This window comes from Giraffa tippelskirchi, chromosome 7 (genome assembly GCF_054371585.1).
Source record: "Giraffa tippelskirchi isolate mGirTip1 chromosome 7, T2T-mGirTip1v1.2.pri, whole genome shotgun sequence".
In the NCBI taxonomy this organism is placed as follows: Eukaryota; Metazoa; Chordata; class Mammalia; order Artiodactyla; family Giraffidae; genus Giraffa; species Giraffa tippelskirchi.
This window is the reverse complement of record NC_137281.1, coordinates 100,951,448-100,966,487: the sequence shown is the minus strand read 5'-3', so window position 1 is coordinate 100,966,487 and position 15,040 is coordinate 100,951,448. Positions and strand designations below refer to the sequence as shown.

The window sequence follows — 15,040 nt, the reverse complement described above, 5'->3', positions numbered from 1 at the left end:
GGAAGAGCTATAGAGAGGTAATAAGTAAGGTGGATGTCACCAAGTGACATCTACCTTGCTAGATGGGAAGTGCATCCTGTCACTTTTGCTGCATTCTATTCATTAGAGGCAGGTCACTGGATTTACCCACACTCAAGGGTAAGAGGTCAATAGCATGAGATGGGGATTATTAGGAGCCATTTTAGAAGCAGTATAGTGTACCTTGGTAACTTATAGGATTCTGGGCTTTTCCCTTAGGGTTCAATTCCTAGCTGAAACAGGTGTATTTTTTAGCTTTATATCAGTGTCTTGAAGGACTCCACCCAGGATATTGGGGGCTTCTCAGGTGGCACAGTGGTGAAGAATCTACCTGTCAGTGCAGGAGATGCAAGAGATGAGGGTTCGATTCCTGGATTAGGAAGATCCTTTCAAGTAGGAAATGGCAACCGTCTCCATTATTCTTGCCTTGAGAATTCCATGGACAGAGAAGCCTGGAGGGCTACAGTCCATAGGGTCACAACTCCCTTCCCATCCAGGCTGCCACATAACATTGAGCAGAGTTCCATGTACTATACAGTAGGTCCTTGTTGGTTATGCATTTTAAATATAGCAGTGTGTACGTGTCCATCCCAAACGCCCTAACTATGCCTTCCCCTAGCAACCATAAATTAATTTTCGTAAGTTTGTGAGTCTATTTCTGTTATATAAGTAACTTCATTTGTGTCATTTTTAGATGGCCACATATAAAAGGGAGGTCATATGATATTTATCCTTCTCTGTCTGACTTCACTCAGTATGACAGTCTCTAAGTCCATCCATGTTGCAGCAGATGGCATTGTTTCATTCTTTTTAATGGCTGAGTAATATTCCACTCATAATATCCATTTATAATCATACCTTCATTCTACCTCTAACTCTTGGCAACCACTGATCTGTTCTTTGTTACTTTAGTTTTATTGTTTTGAAAATGTCATATAAATATAATCATACAGTATATAACTTTTGGAGACTAGCCAGTGATGTCAAACATCTTTTCATGTATTTATTTCCGGTCAATATAACCTCTTTGGTGAAGTGTCTATTTTTTGCCTCATTTTAAATTGGGCCATTTGTTTTCTTACAGTTGAATTTTAAGTGTTCTCTATGTATTTGGATATAAGCCCTTGGTTGGATATTATGATTTGCACACATTTTCTTCCAGTATATAGCTAGTCTTTTCATTTTCTTAACAATGTTTTTCAGAGTATAAGTTTTAATTTTAGTAAAGTTCAATTTATCAGGTTTTTTTCTTTTATGAAATGTGATTTAAGTATCATGTCCAAAACCTTTTGCACAAAGTTTTATTACAAGTTTACTTTAAATGTTTTGTATTTTACATTTAGATCTGTGATACATTTTGAGTTAAGATTGGAGGTTTAAGATTGAGGTTGTTTTTTCCATACAGCTTACAATTGTTCCAACACTTTGTTGAAAATTCTGTCTTATCTGTGTCGGATGGCCTTTCCGTCTTTGTCAAATATCACTTGGCTTTGAATAGGCAAAGCTATAGAGACAGCAAATAGACTAGTGGTTGCCAGGGACCTGGGAAAGGAAGGAATAGAGTGACAGCTAATAAGTATGAAGTTTCTTTTGGGGTTGGTGAAAATGTTCTGGAATTGGATAGTGGTGGTGAACACACAACTTTGTGAATATACTACAAACCACTAAATTGTATACTTTAAAATACGGTATGTGGATTATACCTGCATTTTTAAAAAGCTGAAAATTTAATTGAACTATTTGTGTAGATCTGTTTGTACACTCTATTGTATTTCATTTATTTGTAATATGACTATCCCTTTGCCAATAGCACACTGGCTTGATTATTGTAACTATATAGTATTAAGTCTTAAAATCATGTACTGTGATTCCTCCAACTTTGTTACTGTTTTTCAAAACTGTTTTGGATATTTTAGTTCCTTTACCTTTCCACATAAATTTTAGAATCAGCATGTCGAGGTAATGGCTTTTCCTTGAATTTCAGTTGGAATATTGTTAAATATGTTGATCAGTTTGAGCAGCTCTTTTTTGTTTTAATGTCCTTGATCAGGTTGAGAAAATTCCCTTCTACTCCTAGTTTACTAAGAGTTTATATCATGTATGACTGTTGAATTTTGTCAAATGCTTCTCCTGCATTAAATAATAGATTATGTTGTTTTCTGTTTTAGACTGTTAATCTAATGAATTTTATGAATTGATTTTTGAATATTAAACAAGTCTTACTTTCCTGGAGTAAATCACATGGCACTAAAGTGTAATGCTTTTTATGTATTTCCAGATTTAATTTACTAATATTTTGTTGAGAATTTTTGTGTCTGTGTATAGATGTTCATGGGGAAGATTGGTTTTTCTTGCATTATCTTTTAAAAAAAATCATTTTTATAAAGTTCCACACTCAGTTCAGTTCAATAGCTTAGTCATGTCCGACTCTTTGCGACCCCATGCGCTCATGCGACCACAGCACGCCAGGCCTCCCTGTCCATCACCAGCTCCCTGAGTCCACCCAAACCCATGTCCATTGAGTCGGTGATGCCATCCAGCCATCTCATCCTCTGTCATCCCCTTCTCCTCCTGCCCTCAATCTTTCCCAGCATCAGGGTCTTTTCCAATGATTCAGCTCTTCACATCAGATGGCCAAAGTATTGGAGTTTCAGCTTCAACATCAGTCCTTCCAATGAACACCCAGGACTGATCTCCTTTAGGATGGACTGGTTGGATCTCCTTGCAGTCCAAGGGACTCTCAAGAGTCTTCTCCAACACCACAGTTCAAAAGCATCAATTCTTCAGTGCTCAGCTTTCTTTATAGTCCAACTCTCACATCCATACATGACCACTGGAAAAACCATAACCTTGACTAGACGGACCTTTGTTGGCAAAGTAATGTCTCTGCTTTTTAATATGCTATCTAGGTTGGTCATAACTTGCCTTCCAAGGAGTAACAGCGTCTTTTAATTTCATGGCTGCAGTCAACCATCTGCAGTGATTTTGGAGCCCGGAAAAATAAAATCAGCCACTGTTTTCACTGTTTCCACATCTATCTGCCATGAAGTGATGGGACCGGATGCCATGATCTTAGTTTTCTGAATGTTGAGCTTCCAGCCAACTTTTTCACTCTCCTCTTTCACTTTCATCAAGAGGCTCTTTAGTTCTCCTTCACTTTCTGCCACAAGGGTGGTGTCATCTGCATATTTGAGGTTATTGATATTTCTCCCGGCAATCTTGATTCCAGCTTGTGCTTCCTCCAGCCCAGCGTTTCTCATGACGTACTCTGCTTATAAGTTAAATAAGCAGGGTGACAGTATACAGCCTTGACATACTCCTTTTCCTATTTGGAACCAGTCTGTTGTTCCATGTCCAGTTCTAACTGTTGCTTCCTATTTTCTCCTCCGGCTTTATGACTTTTCACATCAGGCTAATGCTGTCTTCATAAAATGAATTGGGATGTATTTCCTTCTCTTTTATTCTGGAAGAGATTATATAGATCTTTTCTTTTCTTTTTTTTTTTTTAACATTTGATAGAATTTGGCAGTGGAAAAATCTCTATTCTTTTTTGGGAAGGTTTCGAATTACGGGTTCAGTTTTTTTAACAGGACAATTCAGACTTTTCCTTTCATCTTGGGTGAATTGTTGGGTTTGCGGTTTTTGAGAAATTGGTCCACTGTCGTCCAGGTTATGTGTACAGTATTGATCTTTTATACTTTTTAATGTTTGTCGAGTCTATAATGGTAAGTCCTGTTACACAAGTTTTTAATGTTTTAATTTTCCCTCCAACCAGGGCTTTAGCTACATCCCACCAAATTTTGTTGTGTTTTAATTTTTATTCAAGTAAAATATTTTCTAATTTGCCTAAAGACTTTCTCTTTAATCTGTGGATTATTTAGAATAGTCTTTGTCAAACTTTTTTTAAAAAGTCCAAGTAGTAAATATGGTAAGACCTGAGTCTATACTCAGTTGTAGTTACTTAACTCTGCTCTAATAGTACAAAAACAGCCATAAGCAACACATAAATGAATGGGCATGGCATTATTCCTATAAAATTTTACTTACCACAAACAATCACCCAGCTTTGGTATTTTTGTTTAATTTCCAAATGTTTGTAAGAGTTTTCTATTATCTTGTGGCTATTGATTTTTAGCTTAATTTCATTAATATTCTGTATGTGATTTTGTTTAACTTTGTTATGGTTTATTTTGTGACCAAGGATATGACACATCTCTCTTGGTTCCATGTGCACTTGGAAAGAATGTGTATTCTGATTTTGTTGGAGTGTTATATAAATGTATGTTAGTTTCAATTGGTTGATGGTTACTTTCTGATTCAATTCTCTTTCTCTGACACTAACTGCTTGGAGTTAATGACATCATACAGGCTAAGGGGCTCAATTCTACAAGACTACCCCCGCTTCAGACTCTAGCTTGAAGTATGTCTTCTAGTCCTGAGTATCCTCAAGCCACTCATACTTTGCCTGACTGGCAATGAATTTGGTGCATCTCACAGGTTCAGTAATTTGCTAGAACAACTCACAGAACTCATGAAAGTTCTATACTTAGGACTGTGCCGTGTGCTCAGTCACGTCCAACTCTTTGTGACCCCATGGACTGTAGCCCGCCAGGCAGAATATTGGAGTGGGTTGCCATCCTCCAGAGGATCTTCCCGACCCAAAGATCGAACCCAAGTCCCCTGTGTCTCCTGCATTGCAGGCAGATTCTTTACCTGCTGAGCCGTCGGGGAAGCCCCTATACTTAGTTCAGTCAGTTCAGTCGCTCAGTCCTGTCCAACTCTTTGCAACCCCATGAACCGCAGCACGCCAGGCCTCCCTGTCCATCACCAGCTCCCTGAGTCCACCCAAACCCACGTCCATCGAGTCAGTGATGCCATCCAGCATCTCATCCTCTGTCGTCCCCTTCTCCTCCTGCCCTCCATCTTTCCCAGCATCAGGGTCTTTTCCAATGAGTCAGCTCTTCGCATCATATATATAATATATGATATAACATATAATACTTAGTATTACCATTTTATTATAAAGAATAAAAATGAACAACCAGATGAACAGGTACATAGGGAAAGTTTGTAAGGATTCTAAGCACAAGAACGTCTATCCTTGTGGAATCAGGGCACACCACCCTCTCGGTACATCAGTATGTTCACCAACCAGGTATCTCCCTGAGCCTTGTTACTCAGTGTTTTTAATATCAAGATTTCATTAGATAGACATGAGAAATGAAATCATTGTCCATGTAATTGAGTTCATCTCCAGGCCCACTCTCCCTAGACATTGGAGATTAGAGACTGGGCCAAAAGTTTAAACCCTCTAATCACATGTTTGGTCTATCTGATGACCAACCCTAACCTGAATTGATCTAAGAGTCCCTTCAGGAGTCCCCTCATTAGCATAACAGGCATTCTTGTCATTCAGGAAATGTGAGCCGCTGTGAAGGAGCTGGAGATAAAGATTTATAGACCAAATATAAAGACCCAATATGTTTTTATTATACCATAGTAATGTTCAGTTCTGTTCAAATATCTTGCTGGTATTTTTGTCTGTTTATTTCTTTTGAGGCAGGAGTGATGAAGTCTCTAATTATGAGTTTTTCTGTTTCTTCTTTCAGCTTGTTCATGTGATTCATGTATTTTGCTGCTCTTTTTAAATGCATGCACATTTATAGTTTCTTTGTAAATTGGCCTTCTGTGATTATGTTATGTCCCTCTTTATCTCTGGGGATTTTCTTTGCTCTGAAGTCTACATTGTCTGATTGTAATACAAACAGTTCTGACTTAATGGTTAAATTTACAATTTTTGAACTTTACGCTGGTGTGAAAGAGATATTGAGTAGAAACCAATCATGATGAATACATTTACAGCCATTCTGTACCTATAGAGCCATTCTGTTTTTCACTTCCAATAATGCATTCAGAAAATTACATGAGATATTAAACAATTCATTGCAAAATAGACTTGTTAGATTATTTTGCTCGACTGTAGGCTAATTTAAGTGTTCTAAGTACATTTAAGGTAGGTTCGGCCAAGCTTCAATGTTTGGTACATTAGGTGTTTTAAATGCATTTTTGTCTTACAGTATTTTCAACTTAATGATGGGATACCCCATCTATCATAAATCAAGGAATATTTGTATGGGTTCTCCAGCTTTATGTGTGGTATATCTTTCCCTATTCTTTTGCCTTTTACATTCATAAATAAGTTTATAATGATACTTACATAATAAAAGCAAAACTCATGAAACTCAAACGTTCTCAAAGAAACTCAAAGATAATTATAATTTAAAAACCAATATACACTGACAGAGACGAATTTAAAGATGTAGTAAACAGTTGAATATCAAATAGACAGCCTTACTTCTAAGTTCTATTTTGTTACATTAAATTATACTTGAGCAGGAGGTCCCATACTGGAAATTCTGGAAACTGGTACATCACATTTTTATAAGTGTTTAAAGTTAGTGATGTATTACCATGTTGTACCTACTGCTGCCTTAATATGAAGTCACACTCAATATATTTTGAAGTGAAATGGCTGTAAGTTAATCTATTCTGCCAGGCTACAAAAATGTCACTAAAATTTTGCTGATGCATGCTAATGTGTCAAGATTGAACTGTTTAGAGGGTAAAGAGAACTGAAGCAAAAATGAGCATACCTTTGTTTTTAGCCTAAATTTTCTGTTATTTTTGAAGTGAGTTTCTCATAGAAATCACACTCACCTTCATAATCTCTGTCTTTTCAGTTGTGTGTTTAGGCCATTTCCATTTAAGGTAATTACAGGTATATTTGAGTTTAGCCCTAAGCATTTTATTATTTTTGTCTTATGTTTGTGATCTCTGCTTTTGTTCTCCTGTTTCTCCTTTCTTAGCTTTTTTTGAATTATCTTAACATGTTTTGGGTTTCCACTGTATATTTCATCTTTTTTACTGTTTATTATATCTTTTTTTATATAGTTTTTTTTTTTGAATGGTTCTTCTAGGGTTTACAATATACCTACTTAATTTCCACAATCTACTAGAATTATTATACCACCACTTCAAGTAGAGTGCAAAAGCCTAATCACTGTCATATGGGTCTCTTTACTGTTCTCTCTTTTCATTGTGATTGTCTTGTTCAGTTCAGTCACTCAGTCATGTCCAACTCTTTGCGACCCCATGGACCGCAGTACGCCAGGCCTCCCTGTCCATCACCAACTCCCAGAGTCAACCCAAACTCAAGTCCATTGAGTCAGTGATGCCATCCAACCATCTCATCCTCTGTCATCCCCTTCTCCTCCTGCTTTCAGTCTTTCCCAACATCAGGGTCTTCTCAAATGAGTCAGCTCTTTGCATCAGGTGGCCAAAGTATTAGAGTTCCAGCTTCAACATCAATACTTGCAATGAACACTCAGGACTGATTTCCTTTAGGATGGACTGGTTGGATCTCCTTGCAGTCCAAGGGACTCTCAAGAGTCTTCTCTAACACCACAGTTTCAAAAGCATCAATTCTTCAGTGCTCAGCTTTCTTTATAGTCCAACTCTCACATCCATAAGTGACTACTGGAAAAACCATAGCTTTGACTAGACAGACCTTTGTTGGCAAAGTCACATCTCTGCTTTTTCATATGCTGTCTAGGTTGGTCATAACTTTCCTTTCAAGGAGTAAGCGTCTTTTAATTTCATGGCTGCAATCACCATCTGCAGTGATTTTGGAGCCCAGAAAAATAAAATCAGCCACTGTTTCCACTGTTTCTCATATATTTGCCATGAAATGATGGGACCAGATGCCATGATCTTAGTTTTCTGAATGTTGAACTTCAAGCCAACTTTTTCACTCTCCTCTTTCACTTTCATCAAGAGGCTTTTAGTTCTCCTTCACTTTCTGCCACAAGGGTGGTATCATCTGCATATCTGAGGTTATTGATATTTCTCCCAGCAATCTTGATTCCAGCTTGTGCTTCCTCCAGCCCAGCGTTTCTCATGATATACTCTGCATATAAGTTAAATAAGCAGGGTGACAATATACAGCCTTGACATACTCCTTTTCCTATTTGGAACCACTCTGTTGTTCCATGTCCAGTTCCAACTGTTGCTTCCTGACCTGCATACAGATTTCTCAAGAGGCAGGTCAGGTGGTCTGGTATTCCCATCTCCTTAAGAATTTTCCACAGTTTATTGTGATCGACACAGTCAAAGGCTTTGGCATAGTCAATAAAGCAGAAATAGATGTTTTTCTGGAACTCTCTTGCTTTTTCAATGATCCAGCGAATGTTGGCAACTTGATCTCTGGTTCCTCTGTCTTTTCTAAAACCAGCTTGAACATCTGGAAGTTCATGGTTTACGTATTGTTGAAGCCTGGCTTGGAGAATTTTGAGCATTACTTTACTAGCGTGTGAGATGAGTGCAATTGTGTGGTAGTTTGAACGTTTTGGGGGATTACCCTTCTTTGGGATCGGAATGAAAACTGACCTTTTCCAGTCCTGTGGTCACTGCTGAGTTTTCCAAATTTGCTGGCGTATTGAGTGCAGCACTTTCACAGCATCATCTTTTATGATTTGAAATATCTCAGCTGGAATTTCATCACCTCCACTAGCATTGTCTTGTTAGTTATATCTGTATACATTGAAAATCGTTTTAGATAGTGTTAGAATTTTAGCTCTTAGTTTTCAAGCATGATTTTTTAAATTAAGAGGAGATTAGTCTATTGTATTTACCTAGATTTCTGTTTTTCTTCATTCATTCCTATTAGTCCATGTTCCCCTCTGTCATAATTTTTTTTTCTCTGAAGAAATTTCTTTGGTGATCCTTTCACAGCAGCTCTGCTGACAATACATAACCTTAATTTTCATTTATCTGAGAGTGTCCTTATCCCTGAAGGATATTTTCTCTGGGCATAGAATTCTGGTTGACAGTGCTTATTTACTTTAAGTACTTTAGAAATGTTTTTCTGTTTCTTGTTGACCTCCATGTTTTATAATGAGAAAGTCAGAGTCAGTTGAATTATTGTTCCCAGTAAGTGATATGTCATTTTTCTCTGGCTTTTTTTTAAACAATGTTTATTTATTTATGGCCACATGGAGTCTTACTTGCCAGTCAGAATCTTTTGCTGCAGCACATGGATTCTGTAGTTGTGGCATGTGGCCTGAGTAGTTGCAGTCACATGGCCTTAGTTGAGTTGCACAGGCTCAGTAGTTGTGGTGTGCATGCTTTGTTGCCCTGTGGCGTGTAGAATATTAGTTCCCCATCCAGGGATCAAACCCAGATTCTCTGTATTGGAAGATGGATTCTTAACCACTGGATCACCAGGGAAATCAACTTTTTCTTTGTGTTTAATTTTCAGCAGTTTGGTTATGATGTGTTTGGAAATGGGATTATTTTGTGCCTATCCTTTTTAATTAAGGTTCTTCAATCTATTGTTTTATGTCTTTCATGAAACTTTTGAGAGGTTATTTTAGCCATTATTTTAGAAATATTTTTTTCTACCTTGCAATATACCTATGAAAAGTGAAAGTTAGTCACACAGTCGCGTCTGACTCTTTGGGATCCCATGGAGTGTGGCCTGCCAGGCTCCTCTGTCCATGGAATTCTCCAGGCAAGAGTACTGGAGTGGGCTGCCATTTCTTTCTCCAGGGGACCTTCCTGACCCAGGGATCAAACCTGGGTCTCCTGCATTGCAGGCAGATTCTTTACCAACTAAGCTACTAGGGAAGCCGTATAATAGGTTTTAAATAACAGAATTGATATCATTTCTAACAGCAGAATTACTAAATGTAGTTTTAAGATTTCTTTATAATTCTTTTTCTTAAGATATATCTGATTAGGAGTTATGTAATCAAAATAAAGCCCCTTGAATTATTTTCTGTGTGGGAACTTATATGCAGAGTACATCATGAGAAATGCTGGGCTGGAAGAAACACAAGCTGGAATCAAGATTGCCGGGAGAAATATCTAACCTCAGATATGCAGATGACACCACCCTTATGGCAGAAAGTGAAGAAGAACTAAAGAGCCTCTTGATGAAAGTGAAAGAGGAGATTGAAAAAGTTGGCTTAAAGCTTACTGTTCAGAAAACTAAGATCATGGCATCTGGTTCCATCACTTCATGGGAAATAGATGGGGAAACAGTGGAAACAGTGTCAGACTTTATTTTTTTGGGCTCCAAAATCACTGCTGATGGTGATTGCAGCCATGAAATTAAAAGACGCTTACTCCTTGGAAGGAAGGTTATGACCAACCTAGAGAGCATATTTAAAAGCAGAGACATTACTTTGCCAACAAAAGTCCGTCTAGTCAATGCTATGGTTTTTCCAGTGGTCATGTATGGATGTGAGAGTTGGACAGTGAAGAAAGCTGAGTGCCGCAGAATTGATGCTTTTGAACTGTGGTGTTGGAGAAGACTCTTGAGAGTCCCTTGGACTGCAAGGAGATCCAATCAATCCATCCTAAAGGAGATCAGTCCTGGTTGTTCATTGGAAGGACTGATGTTGAAGCTGAAACTCCAATACTTTGGCCACCTCATGTGAATAGTTGACTCATTGGAAAAGACCCTAATGCTGGGAAAGATTGAGGGCAGGAGGAGAAGGGGACGACAGAGGATGAGATGGTTGGATGGCATCACTGACTCGATGGACATGGGTTTGGGTAAACTCTGGGAGTTGGTGATGGACAGGGAGGCCTGGCGTGCTGCAATTCATGGGGTTGGAAAGAGTTGGACATGACTGAGCGACTGAACTGAACTAAATGCCACAAACTTGGTATGCAGAGGGTTCTTGGTTTATTTTTAATTTTTGGAGATTGTACTCCTTTCATTTTTAGTATTTTTTTTCTCTTGATTTATCTTTTAATTGTCTTGAACAAAGAAGTCACCACTCAGTGTCTGAAGAAAATGCTAAATTTATTGTTCTCCACTCAGAGGAGAGCTGTGAAACTTAGAGTTCAGGGATTGGTGAATTGGGACTGTTTAGGAAGTGGTTGAACTTTTGATAAACAAATGTGCTTATGGAATGTGGTTGTGTTGGTTGACCTGAAGTGTGGCTACTAGTTTGAAGCTGTCATCGGTAAGACTGGGATGAGTTTAAAGCAGGTTCTGATGATTACTTTTTGCTATTGTTGTTCAGTTGCTAAGTCGAGTCTGACTCTTTACGACCCCATGGACTGCAGCACTCCAGGCTTCCCTGTCCTTCACTATCTCCTGGAATTTGCTCAGACTCATGTCCATTGGGTCACTGATGCTAGCCAACCATTTCATCCTCTGATGCCCTTTTCTCCTCCTGCCCTCAATCTTTCCTAGCATCAGGGTCTTTTTAGTGAGTTGGCTCTTTGCATCAAGTGGCCAGAGTACTTGTTGCTATGGTGCTTTCTTGAATTTGGAGTAGAAGAATTTTTTTCTTGTATGTAAAACAACAATTTTCATTCCAGAATCTAAACTGTATCACAAGGTACATTCTTAGAAGTCTTGACTTCTATCAGTATCCCCTCCATCATATTTTCTCCTTCTGGCAAACAATAACCTGCAGGCCACATTTGGCCACCTGTCTCTTATTGTAAATGAATTTTTTGTTGGACCACATACTCTTTTGTTTATGTATTGTCTATGTCTTCTTTTGTGCTAAAACGGCCGAGCTGAGTAGCTATGACAGAAATTATATGGCTTGTAAAAACTGAAATATTTATTATTTGTCCCTTTACTGAAAAAAAATTTACTGATCTCTGCTATCATTTTTATCACTTTTTGGCTTTTCCTTCCTTTAAAAAAAAATGAAAGCAAATATGTTAATATACTTAACATTTACCCTCCTTTTACATAAAAGGTAGTATACTGTAAACACATCACTGCATCTTATTTTTTTTTTTCACTTAACAATTAATTTATCCTGAAAGTCACTCTGTGTCAATATATCTGTTATTCCTGGACTGGTACTCTATTACCTGAGTGAACCATTTTATATTCAACCAATATGGACTGTTGGTTTTCCCCTAGTCTTTTGTAATTACAAATAATGTTATAGTGAAAAGGCTTATGAAGAACTCATTTCACATATTTTCACCATTGTACCTTGGAAATAGGTTCCTTGAAGTGGAATTGCTGGAGTGCATGCTAAATCGCTTCAGTCTTGTCTGACTCTTTGCTACTCTGTGGACTGTAGCCCACCAGGCTCCCCTATCCATGGGATTCTCCAGGCAAGAATACTGGAGTGGGTTGCCATGCTCTCCTCCAGGAGATCTTCCCAACCGAGGGATCAAACCTGCATCGCTTATGTCTCCTGCATTGGTAGGTGAGTTCTTTACCACTAGCACCACCTGGGAAGCCCTGCTAGATTGGGGTTTAAATGTAAATTATCTTATTATGCTGAATATTACCAGATTCTCCTCTAGGGGGCCCATACTTTTTTTTTTTTTTACTGTGATAAGGAACACACAACAAAATTTACCATCCTCATCATTTTTTTTTTAATTAGTTTATTTTCTGTTTTTTAACTTTACAATATTGTATTTGTTTTGCCATACATTGACATGAATCCACCATGGGTATACATGTTTTCCCCTTCCAGAACCCCCCATCCTCATCATTTTTAAGTATACCGTTCAGTTGTGTTAAGTGTATTCACACTGTTTCAAAATAGATTTCTAAAAGTTCTTTATCTTGCAAAGCTAAAATTCTATACCCATTGAACAACAGTGCCCCTTTCCCCCTCTCTCCACTTGCCCCTAGTAACCACCATTCTTCTATTTCCATGAGTTTGACTACTCTGGATATCTCATATAAATGGAATTATAAAAGTATTTGTCGTTTGATGACTGGCTTTATCACTCAGCCATGTTGCAGTATGTAATAGGATTTCTTTTTTAAGACTGAATAGTATTACATTGTATGTATAGTCCACATTTTCTTTATCCATACATCTGTAGATGGATGTGTGGGCTGCTTCCACCTTATGGCTATTGTGAATAATGCTGCTATGGGCTCAAGTGCACAAATATATTTGTCTGAGTCCTTGCTTTCAATTTTTGGAGTATATACCCTGAAGTGGAATTGCTAAATCATATGGGAATTGACTGCTTAATTTTTTAACAACTCCCATACTATTTTTCATAGTGGCTGCACCATTTTATATCCTCACTCACAGTGTACAGGTGATCCAGTTTCTCCACATCCTTGTCACCACTTGATACTTTCTTTTATTGGTAGCCATTCTAGTGGGTATGAGGCAATTTTTCATGTGGTTTTGATTTGTAGTTCTGTAATAGAGATTTTGAGCATTTTTTTTTCATGTGCTTTTTGGCTCTTTGTATATATTTTTGGTGAAATATTTATTCAGGCCTTTTGTCTGTTTTTAAATTGAATTATTGACTTTCGTTTTGTTGAATTATTCTTTATATATTCTGGGTATTAGCCACATATCAGATATATAGTTTGCAATTATTTCCCACAGTTTCATAGGTTGTCTTTTGGCATATAAAATTTTAAAAATTTTGATAGATTCCAATTTATCTATTTTCTTTGGTTTGTTGTGCTTTAGGTGTCATATCTAAGAAATCATGGCTTAATCCAAGGCCAGCGAAGACTTCCGCCAGTGTTTTCTTCTAAGAGTTTTATAGTTTTAGCTTCTATATTTAGGTCTTTGATCCATTTTGAGTTAACTTTTGTTTATAATGGTAGGTAGGGGTACAAATTCATTCTTCTTGCATGTGAGTATGTACTTGTCTCAGCTCCATTTGTTAAAACGAACTCTAGATCTTTTTAATCTAGGCATCTTTTGTTTTTTACTTTTAATATATAATATTGCAGATATACTGAGAAATAGTACAATGGATTTACATGGACCCATCATACACAATTTATGAAAATTCTGTGATTTTTATGTCATTTGATCCTCTGTCCCCAATACAACTCCTTTTCCCCTTAGACTGTTTTAAGGCAAACCTTAGAGCTTTTATCACTTTGCTTCCCTGGTGGCTCAGATGGTAAAGAATCTGCATGAAATGCAGGAGACCGGGGTTTGATCCCTGGGTTGAAAAGATCCCCTGGAGAAGGGAAATGGGCCCCCACTCAAGTATTCTTGCATGGACGATTCGATGGACACAGAAGAGCCTGCTGGACTACAATCCATGGGGTCTCAAAGAGTCAGACATGACTAAGTGACTAACACTTTCACTTTCAAGACCTTTTATCACTTTTTGCACTGGTAGTTTATGTATCTCTTACAGAGAAAGACTTTATAAACATAACTTCGCTACTGCTACTACACCCTACAGAATTACCAATTGTTGCTTATCCAGTACATGCTTAATTTTCTCCAATTGCTAGTTGCTGCTTTAGGTTGATATATATATCTTATTTCTTACAGTGTGCAGCTTTATTATTTTCCATGCCATTTGTTTTGGGTCATTTTGTCATTTATATGGGCCATTTTGTTCTTCAGGGTCTCCATCATCATGGATTTAGCTCATTATATCTTCATGTTGTCATTTAACATGTACCTCGATCACCCTTATTTTTGTAAACTTATTATCAAATCTAAAAGCTTGACTAGATTTAAGGGGTTTTTTGTTTGTTTGTTTGTTTCAAGGCAAGAGACTTCATAGGTGGTACTGAGAAAATTTTGTTGCATCTGTCAGGAAGCACTTCTTGTTTCATTGTCCTGGCTTTTAGTGATGTTAAGGTTGACCAATGAGTTCAACTTGATCCTTCCATATTAAAGTTCTCCATCCACTTTTTACGTTATGGCTTTAGGAGCCATTGATGGTCATTGTCTAGATTCATTATGTAACCAGGTTTTGGAAAATGGTGATTTTCTAAATCTATAAGTTCTTCTGCATGTATTAGCTGTGACCGTTCTCTAAGGAAAAGTCACCCTCATCATCTTTTTAGTTTCCCCAAAATGCTGTTCATACTAGAAAGGCAGGATAAATGTTTGATTCTTTCTGTTTATTTGCCAATTATTAGAATAACGAGTTGTGCCCACGCAATTTTTAAAACTGACCTCTAATATTCTTTTTTCTTTTTTGAGTGTCATTGTGAACTCATGGGTATTTTATATATATA

General features: G+C 37.5%; 1 protein-coding gene across 28 annotated transcripts in view; it reads left to right on the top strand.

The window, feature by feature from the left end:
• Window positions 1-15,040, top strand: part of TTBK2 (tau tubulin kinase 2) — a 134,293-nt gene that overhangs the window by 14,541 nt on the left and 104,712 nt on the right. For 5 of the 28 annotated variants that reach the window (XR_014058976.1, XM_081507846.1, XM_081507866.1 and 2 more), the window contains exon 2: window positions 12,061-12,265. The exons of 19 other annotated variants lie outside the window; for them this stretch is intronic. The gene's annotated coding sequence lies outside the window, so the exon portion shown is untranslated. Of the gene's footprint in view, window positions 1-12,060; window positions 12,270-15,040 lie in introns of all 28 variants that reach the window. 4 more of the 28 variants (XM_081507844.1, XM_081507865.1, XM_081507859.1 and 1 more) reach the window with 1 other exon arrangement.